Raw genomic sequence first — 14863 nt, forward strand, 5'->3', positions numbered from 1 at the left:
TACCTTGAGCACTCATTTGATAGATCCCTTCATCTTGAGCTTGATGGCCTTTTCTAGCACATTTGTGGCTAGTGCTCGCATGGAGCATGATCTGAAGTTAGCAACTTCAGATCTGGACTCTCCAAAGTCCTTAGTGCATTAAAGTCTCAATATTTTGAGGCTTGAAGCCCTCCTCCATGGAAAAACTCTTCCTTGTAGCTTAGTTTTGGCTTTTGGGAATTATTCATACGTAAAGGTTGCAACTTTACGTGGAAAGCATGCTCTAGGAGGTTGGATCTACCTTTGGGAGAAGTTGCTTGGCTTGGAAATCGTCTAAATAGAGTTATACCTTAGGGGACTCCACGAGTTGTTCTTTAGACTCGGCGAGTCGGGTCTTGGTTCCCCCAATATTCCTGTTTGAGTGTGAGGTAGTTGAATCTAGAGGAGGACCCAGCTGTTTGGGTTCATTATGGACTTGAAGATCATCGTACTCGACGAGTTCAAGGATGAACTCGGCGAGTCCAAGGCAATATCCCAACCCATGAAGACGGACTCGACGAGTTGTTCATAGAACTCGGCGACTCATAGACTGGACACATTCATACGGATGAAGATGAACTCGACGAGTCAGTTGAAGATGGTCTCGATGTTATAGTTGAAGGAGAACTCGTCGAGTTCTTGCTAGACTCGACAAGTGGAGTCGGGGGTTGTATCATCTTGATAGAATAGGGACTCGACGAGTTGGTGGACCAACTCGGCGAGTCAAGTCAACTGGATGTTGACTTTGACCAAAGTTGACTTTGACTTTGACTTTGACCTGGACTTGAGTTGACCCTTGTAACGGAGGGTTGTGGGTACGAATTAGTAATCGAGGAGGGTTGTTGTGTAGGGATTGAGGAGTTGAGACGAGTGGATTTCTGTACCGAGTGAGTTACCTTCTAGTAGGAGTTGTTTGTTAGATGATTGTCTTTGTGATAATTATCTGGTGTGTTGTTATCTGATATGCTTTATGTGCTAGGATGCTATGACATATGGACATATGTGTTAGTAGTGGTAGGGTGATATAGCCCGTAGTTACCGGTTGAAAGATACTGAAGGGGTAGATAGTACCCATGCATGCCTAGCAGTATGATCATGATATGTTATTATGTGGTAGTAGTAGGGGGTGAAATAGTCCCCGATTACAGGTTGAAAGATACCGAAGGCAATTACCGGTTGAAAGATACCGAAGGGGTAGACAGAACCCATGCATGATATGTTATAATGTGATCAGTATGCTTATGATATGTTATTATGTGATAGTGGTAGGGGTGAAATAGTCCCCGATTACCGGTTGAAGAATACCGAAGGGGAGGTTAGCTCCCGGTTACCGGTTGAAAAATACTGAAGGGGAGATTAGCTCCCGGTTACCGGTTGAAAGATTCCAAAGGGGAGGTTAGCTCCTGGTTACCAGTTGAAAGATACCGAAGGGGATGTTAGTTCCCGGTTACCGGTTGAAAGATACCGAAGGGGAGCCCAGCTCCCAGTTATGCCAGACAGATACCGGTTGAAAGATACCGAGGGATAGGCATTATGTGGTATGTGGTATGATGGGGGAACTCACTAAGCTTTGTGCTTACGGTTTTCAGTTTTGGTTTTAGGTAGTCCGTTTTGAAAGGAAAGGAGCCGGCTCGATCGCAGCGCATCACACTATGTTTTCCGCACATGAGATCTTTGGGATTACACTCTGATATGGTTTTATGATAATATGTTTTGATTATTGACACTTTGGTTTTGACATGAGATATTAATATGAATGTTTTTATACTGTTGGTTTTATATAATAACTTAATTTAAACGAAATTTTTGGTCTTGAATTTTGGGATGTTACACAATCATATCCATGAAGTAGAGAGAAACCTATTGCTACTTAGATTTTATGGTGTATGTGCTCCTATCCATGTGAACTTGCCATTTTAAACCACTATCACAAGACAAGGTTTATGAAAAATTCACACTCATATAGACTGAACCTGTTTACTCTTAATTTATTGCCATCCGGCAGCACAAGGGCCTACCAGTTCTTCCAGGTTATTGAGCAGCTCACCTGCACCGATCAATATACTTTCACTGATCAACGTGCTTTGCCTTATGCAATCAAATGAGAACTCACATGCATAGTCAACTTAACTGGAATGGGCATAGAAACAAGAATATGTCAACATGATAGGTTATCAACCTCGAGTCGTTTGCTAGTGATTACTAAAAGGTTTATTCTTGATCAGTTCCTAAAACTATTCAAGAGCATTTAGACTCCCACTGACCTCTTGACATATAAGATTCTCTGTCAAGGAACATTTCTTGACAAACAAATATTCAATAGTTAGTGTGAGCTTTTATCAAGAAAACACTTTAATTAATTAGTCTTAGTTGGTCTTTGTTTTAACCAAAACATCACAACTACCAATTTCAAATGTACAAGAGCAAGAATCATTTCTACTCCACATTTTATCAGGTGTAATAAACCTACTTAGAACATGTCGCTCAAGGTGGTTTCTAGAGTATGACTATAAAACTTGGTCTTGGAACGAAGTATGACTCATCTTCTTGATTTAACCATTTCAACAATTCCCGATACCTCTTATTAGTCATGTAAATGCACTACGGTGTCCTTAGATAATCAATTGTGACATGGTTCCATAATCATTAGGATGATCATAAAACACGATACTAAAGTGCTCTCCTTTCCTTTCAGATTGAAGAAACTTTTATCTTTCTGTCTAATTAATTCTTCCTATTCGTTCTGCTGTACATTGAAACTTTTCAAGGTATTAGAATTATACTCAATCTTGTAAGCATAACCATATTTACTGAACTATCAGCAAATCATGAAGAATAGACTTTATCGTCCTTTGTGGTGGATCTGACCAGTCCACATCAATGTGTACTAGATCCTTTAGTCTTTCACTTGGCTCACATATACATGTGAATAAGGAATTAGCCTTGATTTCCCAAAGATCTAGATTCTCATACATCACGCAATTCAATATTGCATGATTCCATGTTTTTGTCCAATTAAAACATGGGCGATGAGAATCTTTCATTATTTGGTAAATTAGGACACTACCACAATCGATATAACCAAGAATCAAATCCATTTTTAACATTGCTAACAATAGAAATATAAACACCAATTTTCACAAATGCCATTGCAAGGATACGTAAAGTAAGATAAAATCAAAAATTATTTTATTTAAAAATTGCGGAAAAACTTGTCCTTACAATGCAAATACAAATGAAAACTATGTTTCCAAATATTCCTAAGCAGTCTATCATAACTCTAAGTAGCAGCTCAAAAATCTTATCCTCGAACCATGCGATCGAAATCCATCTCTTCACAATCAGATTCAGCTTACTTCTTCTTTTAAGCTTCCTTCTTTCTCTTTGATCCTACAAAACATCAAAATGCAATCTTATCACATCATGTATTAAGAATCTACAAATAGGAACTTAATAGAGTTAGATAGTGGATATACCTGAAGTAGAGCCATAAAATTTGACTTTACTATCCTTGCGATCTTTCAGGTAGATATCGTAGCTTTGCATTCAATTCCCCTTCTCTTGGCAATAGAAACATATGGACTCTTTGGGAATGAAACATGGGACTATCTTAAAATTTTCCTTTCTCTTATGATCAAACTTTTCAACCATGGACGATTTCTCTCCTTTAGGAGGAGAAACCATATCCATACTATCACCTTTGCCATCACCAATGTTCATGGGAATTTGGGAGGTAGATCTTCCAGACAAATCTGCTTGACAGGTGCGCCAAAGCATTGCTGCTTCAGCAGCAATTAGCAAATAAGTCAGAACAATAAGGGTCACGTCGTGATCTGTCATATAGTAATCTTTAACAAAATGACCATATGACTCGGGAAGTGACTGAAGAACCAACTCAACTACCAGTTCCTTTGGGAAAACGACACACAACATTTCCAGTCTGTCAAGGTGGGACTTCATGTTTAGAACATATGCACATACAGAGTTTCCATCTCCGTGCTTGCATGCCAATAGGGCTTGATAACCTTGAACTTTTCAAGTTAATGAAACTGTGGGTCAGGGAGAATCACTGGAGGAGGTGGAGGTAAAGAAGTATGATTTCCAGTTCCACCATTGCTTGAAGAAGGGAATGATCTTTCACCTTGATCGACACTTGGAACATCATCTTCAGAAGGAAAGCCTTTTCCAAAAGGATGAGGAAGACCATAGTTGTCAGAACCAGACATCTACATAGGGAGAAAATTCAAGTTAGTTGATTTAAGTCCTAAATATAACACCCAAATGAAATATTAAGGCTAGGACCCAACACAATAATTCACAATTCGGAAGACGGATGCCGTAATCCAATTGCAAATTATTTGAAGGTAGGTAAATGACGCTTTACCAATTCCACCACGAAAACAAAATTTTAAACGAATTAGGTTTTAAATGAAATTCCTAGATCTTTTGAGACTCATTGAACTTTTCAATGGCATGTTTAATCTTGATTATGCCCTTCAAGTTTGTGACTAGGATACCGAGGATCACAAACAAGGTGTGAATAACCATGCAAATTAACGTGGTACTCCCGATGTCATTTATCACCTAATCAATGTGTCGGTTAACCACACACGCTCCATTGATCAACGATAATTTACGAGAAACCCGTTGCCATCCTTCATTAGTCCACATTGTGTGTCGGTTAACCACACACGCTCCACTAACTGACCAATAAGGCGTAATGTGCAATTTCATGGGTTAGCATCAAATTCACATTTTTCCTAAAGTAGCTAAGATTGGGAATTTATAAAAGCTTTTAGTTACTTCATAATTCATTATACTTTTAATGAGGATTTAATGTCCTATCCTACCCGTTCGGCTAACGACCCTCCACTAGTCAAGGGTGCGGTGGGTAAGAGTGGATACCGCATGGCGGTCATTTTATAGGCCGCTTCCTTAAACACCCCTTACAGACCTACTACGTGAATGAGACCTACTAACAGTAAGACTGACCTTTTCTTATATATATATATATATATATATATATATATATATATATATATATATATATATATATATATATATATATATATATGTATATATATACTTTTAATCTTATATAGTATAAGGGTGTATTTTATACATTTAAAATCCTAAGTGGTTTAACTCTTAATAAATTAATCTTTTAATTTAATTAAATTAAACCTATCTATGGATTTATTAATAGTCTTTTAGTTAAAATTCTAATTTAAATAATTAATAAAATCCATGTGGCTGTGTTTTCAAACTTTTAAAATACTAGGGTTTTAGAATTTAATATCTCAAAATTACAACTTTTAATCAAATTTTAAATTTCAAAACTTGAGGGAAAATTTTGAAACTTTTCAAAACTTCTAGATCAAATTTAAAACAATAAAATTAATCATATAATTTTATCTTTATCATAAATTTGACCTTTTTTTAATTGGCAAGAAAATTCAAATCAAATTTTACAAATAATTAATTTATCACAAAATCCCATAATTATCTTAAAATTTGACAACTATCTTTCAATTAAATGAGGATATCCATTACCATATAAGAAAATTTGAATTTTAATTAGTAAAACAACTTATGGTAATTATCCAAATCTAATTCAGGCCAAAAATCTGAAAATATGCCAACTGAATGGTCTCCACGTCGTGTCATGCCATAACACGTCGTGGAGGACCAACACGTCCTGTTCCATTATGAACACGTCGTGTTCATCAGGCAGAAACAAAAAAACGATTTTCCTTTTGCTTTGAACAATTCATAAATGCATCAAATATAACAGAAAAACACCCTAGGCTCTGATACCACTGATGGGTTTTGAGCATAACTACAGTCTTATGTGATCATGCAACCCTAATTGCTTTGGATCTAGGTTTTTCTCAAGTTATACATGCAAATCAATTATCCAAAGCAAAACCCTAGATCTAGTATATACAATTCAAAATTCATATATATATATATATATATATATATATATATATGGGTTTGATGATTACCTCACTTGTTATGTTGTAATAACAAGAACAATCCTTGAAGTCCTTGACTCTTGAAAGCTTATTGCCCCAAGTGTTGCACCTCTAATGGAGTCAAAAATACTCTGTGACAACCTGAAATTTTTGGATCAAAACAATATCTAAATTGTGACTCTATTACAAGTAAAACCTTGGAAGTCACATATAAGGTAACCTCTTGAAAGTAAACAAGTTTATCAAGGAAAACTAGGCAAATGAATTGGAATAAGAAGCTTGAATCAAAAGATTGTCTAGTAGTATTAAGCTTAGTCTCCCCACCACCCTAGAACATGGAAGGCAATAAGAATAATGACTTAACTCAACCTATATGGATATAAATATGGGCAATAAGTTTTGTAGAACCTTGGTTGAAAGCACCCTTAGCTAGTTAACAAGAAAACACCCATTAGACACCTTGTATGGAAGTTTTAGCACAATATCCCACTAAGGCACCACCTTTGAGTGCATACTAGCTAAAAACATGAACACACCCTTCGAAAATCACCCAAAACCGTGAACACCTTCCCTTGGGCCACCCTTGGTCGTAAACCCTCTTTATTGGACCTTACTTGACCATAAACTCCCTTAGTGGACCCTACTAGACCATAAACAGTTTTATTAGACCAAGTTAGACCATAAACACATTCCTAGGCAACTATTTGGGCGTAAACACTCTAAAATATCAAGGCTAGGCCGTGAACACACCCCTAGGTAATGTCTTGGGCGCAAACTATGTAAAGATTCCAAATTTTGACCATGAACACTTCCCTAGGAAGCATCTAGGGCGTAAACACCATAAAGACTCCAAATTTTGATCATGAACACCTCCTAGGAGGCATCTTGGCCGTGAACCTTAGTTTATGGTCCATTTAGACCATAAACTCCTCTCAACTCAAATGCGTTTACGGCGCTTATTAGTTGTAAGTGACTAATTCCCAATACGAATCTCAGTAACTCATGATTTAGCTCCTAGAAATCAATTTTACCCAGCAGTATTCCATGTAAACATCCCATCAATTTCCCTATTCCATATGAAAGGGGCGTAAACCCCATTCTCCATTTCACAAACTCATTTCACTCATTGTGAACATCCGTGAACTCTCCCTAGAACTCAAGATTTTGCTCCAGAAGCCATTTCCTTCATAATTCCTTCCAAATTCTTGTAAGTAAATTATGCATAGTCAAATGCTTCATACATTTAGTGGTTGCAAATCTTATACTCACACATATAATTATGTGTTAATAGTTCTAGGCTAGCAAAATCCTCAAGAGGTTCATTCAAACTCTTCAAGTGTTAGGACTTGCACTTCTCATCACCTCTCCAAATCACCCACCAAATCAAACCAAGGTGAGCTTCATACCCCTATATTCTGAGTTTTCATTGCTTTTGGGGGAGAATACAAGTCAAGGGTCTTGTGAAATCTTAGTATAAGTGCTTGTTTATGCATGTATATTATGATTTATATGCTTAAAGTTATGAACTCCATCTAATAGTTCAAGAACTCGAGATTTTTAGTAAGTCTCAAGGTTTTGAACCATATATCACCAATTATATGTTAGAACACAAAAACTAGTATGTTTATGGAATATTAATCATAAATTGTATGTCAAGAACCATAAGCATTTGATTCAAAAATGTGCTTAAACAAGTTATTGAACATAATATTTTGAAAGTGGGTAAAATATGAAAATAATGATATTTTGGGGACCATTTTCGGCCACATATATATATATATATATATATATATATATATATATATATATATATATATATATATATATATATATATAAGGACCATTTTGGAAAATGGAATAAAAATTTAAGAATTATTGAACATCTCAATTTTTACAGGACCAAAAATGAAATTTTTGGATAAACAAGGGCCTTTTTGAATATTTTCATAAATATAAGTCTAAAATGAACATTTTAGAAGAAATAGGCCATTTTCAATAATTCACCTAGTTTTGAACCACTTATGACACCTTTTGCTAAATATGGGTTTTATTTGATGAATTATAAAAAGAATGGCTATTTTTGCCAATATCGATAATATTGGATCATTTTTGAGAATATGATTCAATGTGGATTATTTTTCAAAAAACAAAACAAAGCAATATACCTAGTCAATGAGCACAATTATTTTTATTTATTTAATAACGGGTTTCATCGATTAGCACAAGTATCTATGGGTATTCTAGTCAGACGCATCTCCAAAGTACCTAAATATATAAACATATTAGTGTACGTTTAAAGTCCTGTAAAGAGTTGTAACCAGAGTCTCCTGGAGGGAGAGCGGCAATTTATGTATAGATCTACACAGGGTTGACACCCCGCACCTTCGTTGTTCGCTACAGCTAGACCGGCCAGTCTAGGGTGACAAATGTCTTTAATCGATTTGGGCGCCTGAGAAACGCCAAGACAGGCCTCCGTCATATTATTATGGTTACAACAGCTCACTAGAATATGATAATGTTAATTAGAAATTTATATAGGGAAGACCTTACAAATAAATTGGCACATTGTGTTGACTACCCCTATGCATGGTAGTGATTGTCCACATTTGTTGTGTTGATCGTCCACTTGCGTGGTGCGGAATGTCCACAATCGCCTGTTGATTTCTCACACCTCACCAGTCTTAGGGTTTTAAGACCACCATTTTGTATATCAGAAAATATAGGATTTTCTGGGGTAAACGATTTTATACGATTTCGAAAACGATATACTAAAGCACACATGTAACTATAGTCAATTGGAAACAGAACTTACGATTATTTTATACAAGAAAATATAGGACTTTCTGGAGAAAACGATTTCACAATTTCGAAAGATGATAAACTAAAATACACACATGCAACTATACTAGATACAAAACAAGACTTAAAACAGTTTTGACAAGAAAACACTGGAATTTTCTGGATTTCTAAACTATCACAAAGTTTTATACGAAAATGCTTATGAACTCACCAACATATTTTATGTAGACGCTTTTCAAACGACTTGTGTTCTCAGGAAATCAGTAAGCAGGTTAAAGGGACGTAGATTTAGGATTATTTTGCTGTAGTTTGGAATTTATTTACTTATGTCTCTTTTGTGTAATTTTAAGAACAAATACAATATGTAAACACTTTAAGTTTATTATCTCAATGTATGATGTTTGGATTTTCTATGTTTCATTTATATTCAAGTGCTATGATACTGCACAATGAAGTCACCCGCCTCCGTATGTTTTCGCCGTCTGGTAACAACGAGGATGACTTGGAGAGAGGTGAAAATCGGCTATGCTTAGGGTTTCTCTAGCATAGGGGCCGAAATTCACATGTAGAGGGGTTCCTTATATAGTTGGGTGGGTTGCTAGGGTTTCTGGAGGAAACCCTAATTCCTGCTTAAGGCTTAAGCAGCCCATGGACCTCCTCTTTAGAGCCCTTGGACGAAATCTTATGGGCTTACCCATAAATTTCATCCACTCCACTCTATGGAGTCCATCAGCTCAGTTTTGCAGCTATCAATGATTTGCAAAACAGTCCCTCTATTATTAATCAGTTCCTTTAATCCCAAAATTAATATCAAATTAATTTCTGATTAATTACTAATTAATGATATGATTTCCAAATAATATATTAATCTTATAATATATTAATAAAATCATTCTGAGTACCAATTTATTATTGATATAATAAATCCTACTCTCTCTCTCTCTCTCCACTAGTCATCCCATCAGGTTTCATGAGTGAAGGCAACCCAAAAGGACCATGCTCATAATCAAATCAAGTACATACCAAATATAGTTATGGGCTTAGACACCTAATCCAACAACACCAACAACATAACAACATAGTGTTCCTTGGCTAGTTTATGCACATCATATACATCAATATACACATCAAACAACCTTTGTTTTTCTAATACAACTTTAAATGACAGAAGATGCATGAAACTTTTGTCACATAAAATAACAAAAAACTTGTCACGGAAAATTTGTATGAACTTATTTTTATACAAAAACAAGTTGTCCATATTCTCCAAAAACTAAGATTTCCAAAAATCAAAAAATCTAACCAAACTTGCAAGATGGCTCTTATACCAATTGTTGGGTTTAGGTTCAAAAATAGTTTCATAAACAAGAAAAATATGGAAACGGAAGACTTTAATTTTTGAAATAACATAAACATTTTATACCCACCAAGGATCTTCTTGCAAGTTGTAGAAAGATTAAACACCAACCAAAGGAAGGATGAAGAAATAACAACCTTTTTAGTTCTTTGGGTCCTCTTGGAAGGCTTGGAAGTTGATGAAGAATGTGGAACATTTGAGAAACCAACAATGACTCAACTTGATGTAGATGCTAGTCCAAAACTCTTAAATTTCTAAGCTTGAAGTTCATAACCAGTATGAACTTCAAGAGAGTTAATACAACTAACTTCTAACCTTCTAACACTTTTGCAAGAGAAGAGTGAGAGAGATAAGAGAGATTTCGGCCATTTCATCAAACAAAAGAATGAATCATCTAGAGTTAAGCAAGCCCCTTATTTATATGCATAAAGTGAAGGTATTAACCATTAGATACTTCCACTTTAGAAAAGCTTGTCCCCTAAAGCATACTTGTCTCCCCATACTTTTAAGGCATGCATTCTTTTCATTATTGTATGCAAAAGCCCATAACTTGCATCATAGAAGCATGTCCACAGTTTTTCATAATAAAAAGAACTCAAACTTGGTAAATTTTATAAACTCTTTCATAAAATATAAACCTTAACTTTTTGGTAAAATACAAAAAAATTCCTTATGGTCCAAAATGTTGTACATGACTTAATAAATCATACCATATGATATATTATGTTACTTGCTAGTGCAAATTAATTATTTCCTAGAAATAAATAATTCTCAATTTAATTATAAGCGTTTTATTGAATATTTATTAAAACCAATTTCTAATAAATAATCAATTGTATCAAGTTGTTGTTAGTGTGACCCATTAGTATCATATGTTATTTAGCAATATCACTTTAATATGACTCTTGATCATACTAGACCTTTCAAGTTATATAAAAAATAGAGAAATTACAAAAACCTTGTAAGAATTTTGGAGATATCAAAGTATGAAGATCAAAATATCAAAAATTTTGAAGAATCAAAAAGTTGAAGATACCAAATATCAAACAAAAAGGCGGTGAATTCAAAGAAATCAAAAAGCAAATATCAAAGAAGTGAAGAATTCCAAAGAGCTCCATTGTGGTATCTAAAGTTGTAATTCTTTCTAGATTACGTATGCTTGGGTAGCTTAACCAAAAATACTTTGAGATTAAGAAAGATTTCTGAGGATTGATCGGAGGGTTGAAGAAATGAGGGTCGTATAAGCTAAGGAGTGAAGGTTCATAAGGATTGTGAGTAGCTAGGATTGGGGGAGTCATTAGGATTTTAGACACAAATATGCACATCGAGGTCTTGGTATAATGGCTAAGTTCAAAATGAATTGTCCTATGTGATGTTGGTGATGGAAGTTTGATAGAAAATTAATTAGTTTTGCTTGAGGGAAAGCAAAGGATGAGTGTGGGGTATTTGATATTGCCATATTTATTCAAAATTTTAGGTAATATTTGAATACATTTTGATTAATATTTTGGTTATTTGCAAAGATATATGGTACTTATAAGATTGAATTGTATTTTGCAGCCAAAATGAGCATTCTTAAAGAAAAAGGACCAAAAGCGACAAGGATCGGAACATTGGATGATTGGAGCTATAAAGATAAAGATTTCTACTAAAATTCGACCTCACGACATGAGGAACCACCTCTCACGACGTGAGCATCAATGTTCTAGAAGATAAACATCCGGAAGCCAATATTCGTGTTCGATACAGATTACAACTGAGCTCACGACTTGAGCTTCTATATCTCACGACGTGAGCAGGGTAATTACCAAAAACTATATGTATATATATATATATATATATATATATATATATATATATATATCCTTGGCACTTACGAATTTGGGAGTTCTTCTAGAGATTTGGACTTTTTAGAGAGAGAATTCTAGAGAAAAATAAGCCAGAGAATTCAAGTGTTAAGCATCCAAGGAAGAAGAATTGATTGAAGATCATATTTATAACTTAGTTTGGTACATTTAATTATGTTCTTATTTATTGAATTTTATGTGTTTGATTTCAGCCATGAGTAGCTAAATCTAGCAACTTCTGTTTAGCTAGATGAAGCTTCAACTTCATGGATTAGTTTATTAATTATGAATTTTACTAGTTGGTTATGTGCTTGTGTTTGATTGTTAATACCTAACATGCTAATATTTGATACTGAAATCGCTTGAATTCATGTACTGTGTAGCTTAGTAACTATTAAATTGCATGAACTTGACACCTAGTGATTTAGTGACCAATAATTTGCTAGAGCTAGGATCGACAAAATCTTAGATAAGTAATTGAAGTAATTAAATTTAGCTGTACTGGAGAACATAAATTATGACCATAATTTTGTTTGCTTAATAAATCTTACATAGCCCATTCATAATCAATAATTGATTATGTGTTTGATTGTGTGTGACCATGCATAGTTTTACATGAATTAGTTAACATTAGTAAATTTTGGACTTAAATTACTAATAATATAATAATTGGTAACCAACGTGAATTATCCATAATTAGTAGCTAACCGTAGAGGAGAAGTGGATTTAAACTAAACAGAAGTGTTTTTAGTAATTGATTGAATTTGATAGTTACGTAATTAAGTTTGTCTGAACTTGCAAAATCGGATAAAAACCTAATTAACTTTTGCTTTTCTTGGATTAATTTTTAGTAGTTAAATTAGTTAATTAAATATGTTCCCTATGTTCGATACCCGACTATTTGTGCTATATTATTTGCTAAAAGGTACACTGCCTTTAGTCGAATAGCAAGTTAGATAGGAGGTAAAATTAGGTGTAGTAATATTTCGACATCATGAATCACAATCAAAGTTTTGGTAGAAGTTTCCATAAATAAATTTATATTGCTAAAATGAGTAAATAAGTTTGTTGTCATCATGGGAAATAAAGTAAGTTTCCAAAATGAGATGTAAGGTTCATATTCTCAAGGGAAATAAAGTTTGATGCTAAAACGAGATAAAAGGTTTGTATGTGCATAATGATCAAATCGTGAGTTCACAACTCAAGCCTAATGACCGAGGGGTGCCCTATTGAGATCTACATGTATTGCTCACATAGATAGAAATTGTAAAATGCACTCCGTAAAACGGGCGAGTGAGGAGTTGTCTACATTCTAATAGCGCTATCCATAATGATCATGGGCTCAAATGAGTTAATGATAGGTCATAGATTAGTGGTTTGGGCTAGGCAATCATTTGTATAAGTCTTATAGGGTCTTGGTCATGTAAGAGGTGTTTTGTAGCTTGTTGATGTGTGTTTACGGCTGAGTTGGTGTTCACGGCCGTAAACAGGTTTACGGCCGTGAACTTGTTTACGGCCAGTCAGTCCCTATAAATAGTATGTGTCAGAGTCTGTCAGAAGTGACATATCATAAGTGTTTACGGTCAACTGTGTGTAATTCAAGGTGTACCATATGTTCTTCCTTAATAGACGTGTGCATTGCTTGATAATTCTCTTCTTCTACTCATTCTTGTTCTTGTTTGTTTTGATCACTGGTTTGGATCTTGTAATTGGGACCTTACAATTGGTATCAGAGCAAATCTGGTGTCAAAACAAACTTTAGTGGTGTTTACGGTTGAAAGAATCTTCAATTTCTTCGTTGTTCAAGGCTTGGTTCTGCATTAGATCGTGTTTTCACAGCTAATGGAATCAAGAACTGACTGAAAAACACTTGTTTTCATCGTTTCTGGGTGTTTACGGTTATTGGTGTTGAAGGGAGTACGACCGTAAACATTTTATACAGCTGTAATCCATTGATCTTCAAAGGTCGTAAATAGCTAATCTTCTAAAGCCGTAAACAGTTAATCTTCAAGGACCGAAAACTCTTGCTTGACCGTAATCTATCGAACCGTATTCGAGTATACGGCCGTAAACAGCTTTCGGCCGTAAACTAGTGTGAATTGATTACGGCCGTAAACCAGTTCTCGTATTCTAATTTTTGTTTTCAATTTTCTTTTCACTTAATTTAGAAAATTAAAAAAAACAACAAAACAAAATAAAAAAAATGGATTCACAAAATTCTCACCATGAACTTGACTTTGTTATGGGCACTACCACTTGCATCCCCCGTTTGTTATCGGCTGAGGGGTTTCCTGAAAGACCCACACTTTCTAAACTTTTGTATTTCTGAAAGACCCAAACTTTCATACTCGAAAATTGTTATCCCAAAACATGCTACTTGCATATTCATAAAAGACAATATTTTACATTGATAACTTGTTTACATAAGACTGGATAAAAACCGACTATTACAAATTTTTATATGTTACATAACTTCCCAGGATACTATAAGTTATACATACATGAGTACAAAATACAATAGTTTCAAACTATTCAAAAATCTTCCAACAGTATACGATTATACTGGTTACTTATCTCCTGCAAATTTGTTAAATATTGAGAGGGGTAAGCGGTGACGCTTAGTGAGTTCAATAATAGATACAATATAACGTTATGCCATATATACACTTCAATATGGTAGAAGCAAGGAGGAACACGGAACAACAAAGGCAAATGTGAATAATGCGAAAAGCTTTCCATATCAATCAATGAGACATAACAATTTCCATACTTGATATATAATCAATAAAGTTTCAGCACAATTTCCATACTTGGTTCGGACGCCAGACGTAACGCATGCGAGGAGGTCAGGTGGAGGGTGCGAG

Source organism: Lactuca virosa, chromosome 5 (assembly GCF_052849685.1).
Source record: "Lactuca virosa cultivar CGN04683 chromosome 5, Lactuca_virosa_CGN04683_v6, whole genome shotgun sequence".
NCBI lineage: Eukaryota > Viridiplantae > Streptophyta > Magnoliopsida > Asterales > Asteraceae > Lactuca > Lactuca virosa.